Raw genomic sequence first — 8,894 nt, forward strand, 5'->3', positions numbered from 1 at the left:
GTTGGGAAACACTGATCTAGGCCCTCAACAGTCAGGATTCAGACCCGGCTACAGCACGGAAACTGCTTTAGTCACACTGATGGATGATTTCTGGCGGGCCCAGGACAGGGGCTTGTCCTCTGTCCTGGTGCTTCTTGACTTCTCAGTGGCTTTCGATACTATCAACCATGGTATCCTTCTGCACTGACTGGAGGGGTTTGGAGTGGGAGGCACTGTTCTCCAGTGGTTCTCCTCCTACCTCTCCGGTCGGATGCAGTCGGTGTTAGTGGGGGGTGTCAGAGGTTGACCTCTAGGTCTCTCCCTTGTGGAGTGCCTCAGGGGTCGGTCCTCTCCCCCTCTGCTATTCAATATCTACATGAAGCTGCTGGGGGAGATCATCCAAGGGCATGGGGTGAGGTATCATCAGTACCCTGATGATACCCAGTTGTATATCTCCACCAGTCCAGTCATTGAAGCGGTAGAAGTGATGTGTCAGTGCCTGGAGGCTGTTGGGGTCTGGATGGGTGTCAACAGGCTCAAACTCAACTCTGACAAGATGGAGTGGCTGTGGGTTCTGCCTCCCAAGAGCAATTCCATCTCTCCATCCATTACCCTGGGGGTGGGGGAGTTATTGACCCCCTCGGAGAGGGTTCGCAACTTGGGTGTCCTCCTCGATCCACAGCTAATATTAGAGCACCATCTTTCAGCTCTGGCGAGGGGGGCGTTTGCCCAGGTTTGCCTGGTGCATCAGTTGCGACCCTATTTGGACAGGGAGTCATTGCTCCCCTCATCCCCTCAAGGTGTTTTAATTAGAGCAAGGAAGATGATTCTACTGCGTATACAATGATTTTATTTTTATTTTTTAGGAATAAGGTATGATTATTATTATTATTATTATTATTTATTAGATTTGTATGCTGCCCCTTTCCGTAGACTCGGGGCGGCTCACAACACAATAAAAACAGTTCATGACAAATCTAATAATTTACAATTTAAAATATTTTTAAAAACCCATTATTAAGCAAACATACATACAAGCATACCATACATAAATTGTATAGGCCCGGGGGAGATATCTCAGTTCCCCCATGCCTGACGACAAAGGTGGGTTTTAAGGAGTTTACGAAAGGCAAGGAGGGTAGGGGCAGTTCTAATCTCTGGGGGAAGCTGGTTCCAGAGAGTCGGGGCCACACAGAGAAGGCTCTTCCCCTGGGTCCCGCCAACTGACATTGTTTAGTTGACGGGACCCGGAGAAGGCCCACTCTGTGGGACCTAATCGGTCACTGGGATTCGTGCGGCAGAAGGCGGTCTCGGAGATATTCTGGCCTAATGCCATGAAGGGCTTTATAGGTCATAAACAACACTTTGAATTGTGACCGGAAATTGATCGGCAACCAATGCAGACTGCGGAGTGTTGGTGTAACATGAGCATGCCTTGGGAAGCCCATGATTGCTCTCGCAGTTGCATTCTGCACGATCTGAAGTTTCCGAACACTTTTCAAAGGTAGCCCCATGTAGAGAGCGTTACAGTAGTCGAACCTCGAGGTGATGATAGTCTGAAAGTGTTATAATTAGAGTAGGGAAGATGATTTCACTGGAACTACAGTGACTTTTTTTTCTTTTAGAATAGGGTAGGATGACTCTAGTGGATTGAAAGTGTTACGGATTGAAAGCCTTGTAATCAGAGTAGGGTTTGATGAATGTATGGTGCATTTAGTTTTGTTTTTATTTTCCCTTTTAAAATCTTCTTTCTTATCTTCTTTCTTATTTTTTCCCCTGCTATTTTTTAATCATCTTTAATCTCTATTTTTATTTTGTATTTTTATTCATTAAATGGAATTATTTTTAATTAGGTTCTTTTTTAATTTGTTTTATTAATCTGGTGATACAGTATTTGGGATATACTGTTTGGTGTGTTCTCCTTTCCTGCCCCCTTTATATATATATTAACTTTTTTTTTTTTTTAGCAATGGTTAGTTTTAATTTAAATACTATGTTGGAGGTAATTGGAAATCTTTACTCCTTTTCTTTTCCCTTAATGTCCTTTTTCTTTTTCTCATTTATTTTAAAGGGCATTTATTATGGGAGAGGGTTTAAGGCATACATGAAAATTGATATGGAGGAAAATTGAGAAAATTGAAACATTATGATCTAATTAATTTGATGTGATTAATAATAGTAACAGCCTAAAATGTATATTGGTTAACAGGTTTTTAAAAATTTCTTATCATATAATCTATGTATACAAAAATTGCAAAAACGATATATTGTAATGTAATTTAAAATTAATGTTGTCTTTTTTTCTGTACACGTGATTAGAAAAGAAAACATAGAAACTTAGAAGTCTGACGGCAGAAAAAGACCTCATGGTCCATCTAGTCTGCCATTATACTATTTTCTCTATTTTATCTTAGGATGTATTCTGTCTGGGTGCCCCCAGACTTCAACACCAACTGGAAAAAGCAGCCAGACACGCTGGTAAAAGCAAAAGCACTTTATAGTTTGAAAAATAAACACAGAGAAGAACCTGTTCTTCCCAACTTTATAGTTTGAAAAATAAACACAGAGAAAAACCTGTTCTTCCCAACAGGCAGGCTATGAGACTTCACAGCAGAGTCCTGATGGCCAGACAATACAGCAGACTTCTTGCTGGCACACCCACCACTGTAGAGAATAAGACCCACACCTTTTCCCCCCAAGATTTCAGTATTCAAAGTCACAAACCAGAATTCCAAGACGCCAAAGATCACAGCCAGGTCCCAGGACTCCCAAAGATAATACTCCACAAGCCAGGAAGGGTGGTTCTGCCTTTTCAGCCTTTCCAGAGAGCACCACACCCAAACCCAGCTGTTGCCTCTTTAGTGCTGAAAGTACCTGGCTAATTGTCCCCTTCGTTGTGTTGTTCTTCTCTGCCGGAGATCGATTATTGCTTGTGCATTTTCATCTAAGGAATCCAGGCTGCTTGCTGGGGAGAGCTCCCTCTCGGGGGACTCTGGCTGTCCTCCCTCTCCCTCAGCCTGAGATTCCTCCTCCCCGTCTGCCTGAACCTCCTGTTCCTCATCCTCCCCCTCTGAGCAGGAAGCCGGCAGAGGATCAGCTGTTCCCTGAGGGGCCTCAGACGGAATCACAACAGAATGGATATATGTTTATCCCAGGCATGTTTAAATTCAGTTACTGTGGATTTATCTACCATGTCTGCTGGAAGTTTGTTCCAAGGATCTACTACTCTTTCAGAAAAATAATATTTTCTCATGTTGCTTTTGATCCTTCCCGCAACTAACTTCAGATTGTGTCCCCTTGTTCTTGTGTTCACTTTCCTATTAAAATAATAATAAATTTACCTGGGAAAAAAAGTTGTGGAACCCCTGGATGACCCTTGAAGAAACCTTGGGTTCCGCAGAACCCCGGTTGAAAAACACTGTTCTACTTAAATAAGCAGACCAGATCCAACAAATAAAACTTTTTTGGGATGCCACACAGCTCTTTGCTGCAACTACCAGCAAAAGATGCAAAGAAAATTTAATTTACCCAATTGCACAGCCACTACTAAAAAAAGTACCTTCTTTAATGTCTTCCATACACCAAGAAATAATCACCTACAGAAACCCAAGAACCAAATTCCCCCCTCATGTCTCTCTTCAGTTCTTTGAATGGTACAGATAATGTTCTTCATGACCAGAAGTCATAACCAGAAGTCCATAACTTCAGGATTTTATTATGTCCTTCCTAGACCTGTTCACCTCTTTCTTCACAGTCTGTGTCAAACAATTGATGTCCTTCACTGTATCAGTAGAAAACTTCTGTCAATAATTAGCAAAGGTAGATTACTGTAGTCAATAATTTGCTACAATTCCTTTCCATCATACACACAGTACTTCACTACGTCCATTTCCAACAAGCTGGTTACAGTTTATGGTTTTCACACCTTTCCTCATTCTGTTTTTGTTGTCCACCTACGCCATCCCATTGACTTCACATTTATAATGTTCCGTTTTTTTTCTGGCTCCAATTTTTCTTTCTATTTTTCCTTTCCTTTCTCTCTATACATGCCCATCTTCATATCTTCTAACAAGCAACCACAGTTCTGCTTTCCTCACAAATGGTAATACAGTGGTACCTCGAGATACGAGTTTAATTCGTTCCGGACCTGGGCTCTTAAGTCGAGCAGCTCTTATCTCGAACGACTTTTCCCCATAGGAATTAATGTAAATAATTTTAATTGGTTCCAGCCCTCAAAAAACTCACAAAGTTAGTCTAAATTATGCAGAAAGACATGTTTTTAATGAAGAAATGTACATGTACATATAAATGAATAATGAAGTTTCTTTCACTTAACTTGTAAACTTTCTTAAACTTTTAAATTTACATATGTTCAACTTCTCTGCCACCCAATCCTGTAGGACAGAGGTCCCCAACCCTTTTTGCACCAGGGACCGGCTTTAAGCGATCAAGAGAGGAATGGGTGAATGAATGGACGGAGGGTGGGAAGGAAGGAAGGAAAGAGGGAAGGGACAGGGACAGAGGAAGGAAGCAAGGAAACTTATGAAAGGGGAGAGTAAGAGAGGAATGAGTGAAGGGAGGGAGGGAGGGAAGAAGGTGGGAAGGAGAAAGAAAAGAAGAAATAGAGGAAGGGAAGGTAAAAGAGAGAAAGAAAAAGAGCAAGAAAGAAAGAAAGAAAGAAAGAAAGGGGGAAGGGACAGGAACAGAGGAAGGAAGCAAGGAAACTTATGAAAGGGGAGAGTAAGAGAGGAATGAGTGAAGGGATGGAGGGAGGGAAGAAGGTGGGAAGGAGAAAGAAAAGAAGAAATAGAGGAAGGGAAGGTAAAAGAGAGAAAGAAAAAGAGCAAGAAAGAAAGCTGCAAGCACCCCCCTGAGCCCCCCAGGCCGGCTGCAACCTTTTAAAACACGCGCGCCGCTTCGCAGCTGTCTCCTGAAGCCGAACGCGGAAGTTAGCGTTTGGCTTCAGGAGACAGCTCCTTGGCGCTTGTATCTCGAATTTGGGCTTGTAAGTAGAACAAAAATATCTCTCCCCTCCCAGCTCTTATCTCGAGTTGCTCTTAAGTAGAGCAGCTCTTATGTCGGGGTTCCACTGTATGTATTTGATCTACTTTGCTTCCCATTCCACTGGTGATGAAATCAGATGATGAACTTACTGGCCATATTAAGTTGCCAAGAACATTCTCACTCTCTTCCTCCAACACCATTTTATTCTATTTTTTAATTTTATTTTTATTTATTAGTTTGTCAAACATGTACAAGATATCAGGTGTGAATATGAACATGGATTTGAACAAAGGAAATGAACACAAATAAACGAGGACAATAGGACAGCGATGGTAGGCACGTTGGTGTGCTTATGCATGCCCCCTTTATGGACCTCTTAGGAATGGGTGACTGTTTAAAGTTGAAGCTGTGAGGGTTTGAAGACATAACAACAGGGTCGGGTAGAGCATTCCAGGTGTTGACTTAGGAATCGGGAGAGGTCAACAGTGGATAATCTAAGGGTAAAGTTTTAGGGGTTAGGTGATGATACTACAGAGTCTGGTAGTGAGTTCCATGCATCAACTACTCGGTTACTTGTCATATTTCCTGCAGTCAGGTTTAGAGTGGTTTACTTTAAGTATGTATCTGTTGTGTGCTTGTCTGTTGCTGTGGTTGAAGATGAAGGAGTCATTGACAGGAAGGACGTTGTAGCAGATGATTTTATGGGCTGTGCTTAGGTTGTGTTTAAGACGATGTAGTTCTAAGCTTTCTAAACCTAGGATTGTGTTCTGTCGGGCTCTCTGGTAGACTTCTTCCAAAAATTCACAGGTACAAATTTCAGACACACACACACGTTTGAAAATTCAAAACAATGTTCTTTATAATGAAAATTTACTTAAACCAAGCCCTCTTTTGGTATAGCAAAGAGCACTTTGTCTCCAAACAAACTGGTAATTTGTACAAGTCCCTTATCAGTTCTGTGATACTTAGCTTGCATCTGTGAGGCAATTCAGAGTCCTTCTTCTTTCACAAAGTGAAACACACTTTGCTCTGGTTTAGTTTCAAAGCGGGGAAAAATCAGCACACAAAGGTCAAAGTCAGTAAAGCAGTCACGAAACACAATGATCAGATAATCTTTCACAATGGCCAAACCCACAAGCTATGCTATTTATAGCAGCCTCACTAATTATCACAGCCCCACCCAACCACAGGTGGCCTCATTTTCTTTGATAATAATCTCTCAGTTGTTGTTGCCTATGCATGGCTCTCCGCATGCGTGGCTGTATCATTAACTCTTGTTCTGAATCCAAGGAGGAGCTAGAGAATTGATCTCCTTCTGAGCTGTCTGCCACACTCTCCTCCTCCCTGTCACTCATGTCTTCTTGGTCAGAGGAGCCTTCATCATCAGATTCCACCAGGGGGGCAAAACAGGCCTGCAGCATGTGGATGTCTCCCCCACATCCACAGTCCTTGGGGCAGGAGCTGGACCAGAGCTAACCACAACAGATTGTAAGTCTAGTTGCATAGGGTATTCTGTTGGAGGGGAGGGGGGAGGGCTCTTCCAGCGTGTATGTAGGTAGAAGTATTTATTCTTTATTTATCAATAGAAAAGGCGCAGAAGCTCAAAGTTTCCGATTTCATCGTAATGTCTGATGGAGGCTTTCCCACTTACTGGTGATGTTCAAAGGGGAAAGGCTCCCTACCCTGATGTTGCAGAATACCACTACTCATAAGGAATTATAAAAGAAGACTTTTAGGAATCCAAAATGAGATGACTCTGCTAGCATAGTTTTCTATCAGTTCAAGAAAAGTCCTTAGAGATTTGTGTCCTTGGTTTCTTTCTTTTTTCCCACCAATTTATAAGGGAGGACATACTCTCTATAATGTAATGATCCTATTCTATTCTAAGAGTCCATAAGGAAAATCATGCAAAATGTTTCAGAGACATTATTCATTAAATTGACTGTTCAAACTGGGCATATCACATCGTTGTACTCCTGTTTAGAGAAACTCTTGAAATGTAGTAATATCAGAACTTGGGTCTCCTGTTGGCTCACAGTTGCTCAAGGAGTGACCTCTACTGGTGTTGGATAGAAAAATATGTTAAAGCCTTGAAAGCTAAAGTTGTTCCTTCAATTTAGAATAGAATGGAATAGAATAGAATTTTTATTGGCCAAGTGTGATTGGACACACAAGGAATTTGTCTTGGTGCATATGCTCTCAACGTACATAAAATAAAATATACATTTGTCAAGATTTAAATCCTACTTCCAGATTTCTAACTCAAGAGTTATGGATACATAAAGTTTCTGCCTAGCAACCTATACAACTCGCTACTCAACGTCCCAAAGTACACTCCAAGAGATACTCCATGTAGTTTGAAAGAAAAGCTCATCCTGGTACTTATTGTTTGGTACACAATGCTAAAACCTGTTAGTGTCAATTGCCTAAATGACTTACTACGATATTCCTTACGGGGAAACTTTTGGTACTATTCTTTTTGGTAGCTCTCGTACACCCCGGGCAAATGAATGATACGTGCCAAGGCACCAGAATTAACCGGATCTTACAAGTCTGAATGGGCTTCCCACCCTTTTTCCTTTCATGAATTAAGGAGGTACTGATTGAGATGCTTACACATGTTACTCCGTTGGTCCAAAATCAGATTCATGTCTGGATAAAAGCTCTATCTCCTATTCTTTATGGTCCTACCTGCTGCCCTCTATCTATGTGACATGATCACTGATTTCCCCGGTATGGGGAAAACCGGCCCCCATGGGGAAACACGCCATCCAGGACCCCCAGGCTGTGGAGCCCAGCCGTAACTGCTGTGGGAGGGGAGAGCCGCCCATCCACCCATGCCATGGGGCCTCGGCCCAGTGGGATCTCCTCCCCCTATGAGCCCAAAAAATTGCTGCAGGGAAAGGGGAGTCTCGCCCCGTTGCTCCGTCTCGGCTGAAAAGGCGGTCGCCGGGTAGTGGAGCCCCTCCATGTGGGCTCCGCTCCAACCTCCAACCCCCCCAAAGGGGGGAAGCCACCATGGGGTGTCGGGCAGGCACGGAGTCCGGCCGTATGTCTCCGCCTCCATCCTTGCCGGCCAATGCACTGGTCGCATGGGCTCTGCTTACATCCTCGCTGGCCTACGAGCCAGGCCGGTGATCCAAGCCATGAAGCCCAGCCACATGGGCTCCGCTTTGCTCTCCGCCGGCCTGTGAGCCTGCAGCGCTCCGTCCCCTTTTGTACTGGGGGTTGCCAGTCACCTTGCGGAGATTTTATTATTTATTTATTTATTTATTACTTAGATTTGTATGCCGCCCCTCTCCGCAGACTCGGGGCGGCTCACAGCATAGCACAACAATTTATAACGAATCTAAATATAATTTAAAATATTTAAAAGAACCCCATTTTGCTAACAGACACACACTCAAACATACCATACATAAATTGTACATGCCCGGGGGAGGTGTTTCAGTTCCCCCATGCCTGACGACAAAGGTGGGTTTTAAGGAGTTTACGGAAGGCAGGGAGAGTAGGGGCAGTTCTAATCTCCGGGGGGAGTTGGTTCCAGAGGGTCGGGGCCGCCACAGAGAAGGCTCTTCCCCTGGGGCCCGCCAACTGACATTGTTTAGTTGACGGGACCCGGAGAAGGCCCACTCTGTGGGACCTAATCGGTCGCTGGGATTCGTGCGGCAGAAGGCGGTCTCAGAGATATTCTGGTCCAGATACGTTATGCCCCGCGATGAGCACGGGGCATTCTGGGGAGGGGGCATTGTGCATTGTGCGCATGCGCCTACATCCCCCTCCCAAGGCAACTGCTGCCAGCATCCTCTGTGCTCCCGCCACGACTGCAAACGCCGCTGGCCTGAAGACGGCCAATGGTGCCTAGTTGGGAGAAAGATCAGAAGCAACATGAGAAAATATTATTTTACTGA

This window comes from Erythrolamprus reginae, chromosome 7 (assembly GCF_031021105.1).
Source record: "Erythrolamprus reginae isolate rEryReg1 chromosome 7, rEryReg1.hap1, whole genome shotgun sequence".
Lineage (NCBI taxonomy): Eukaryota > Metazoa > Chordata > Lepidosauria > Squamata > Dipsadidae > Erythrolamprus > Erythrolamprus reginae.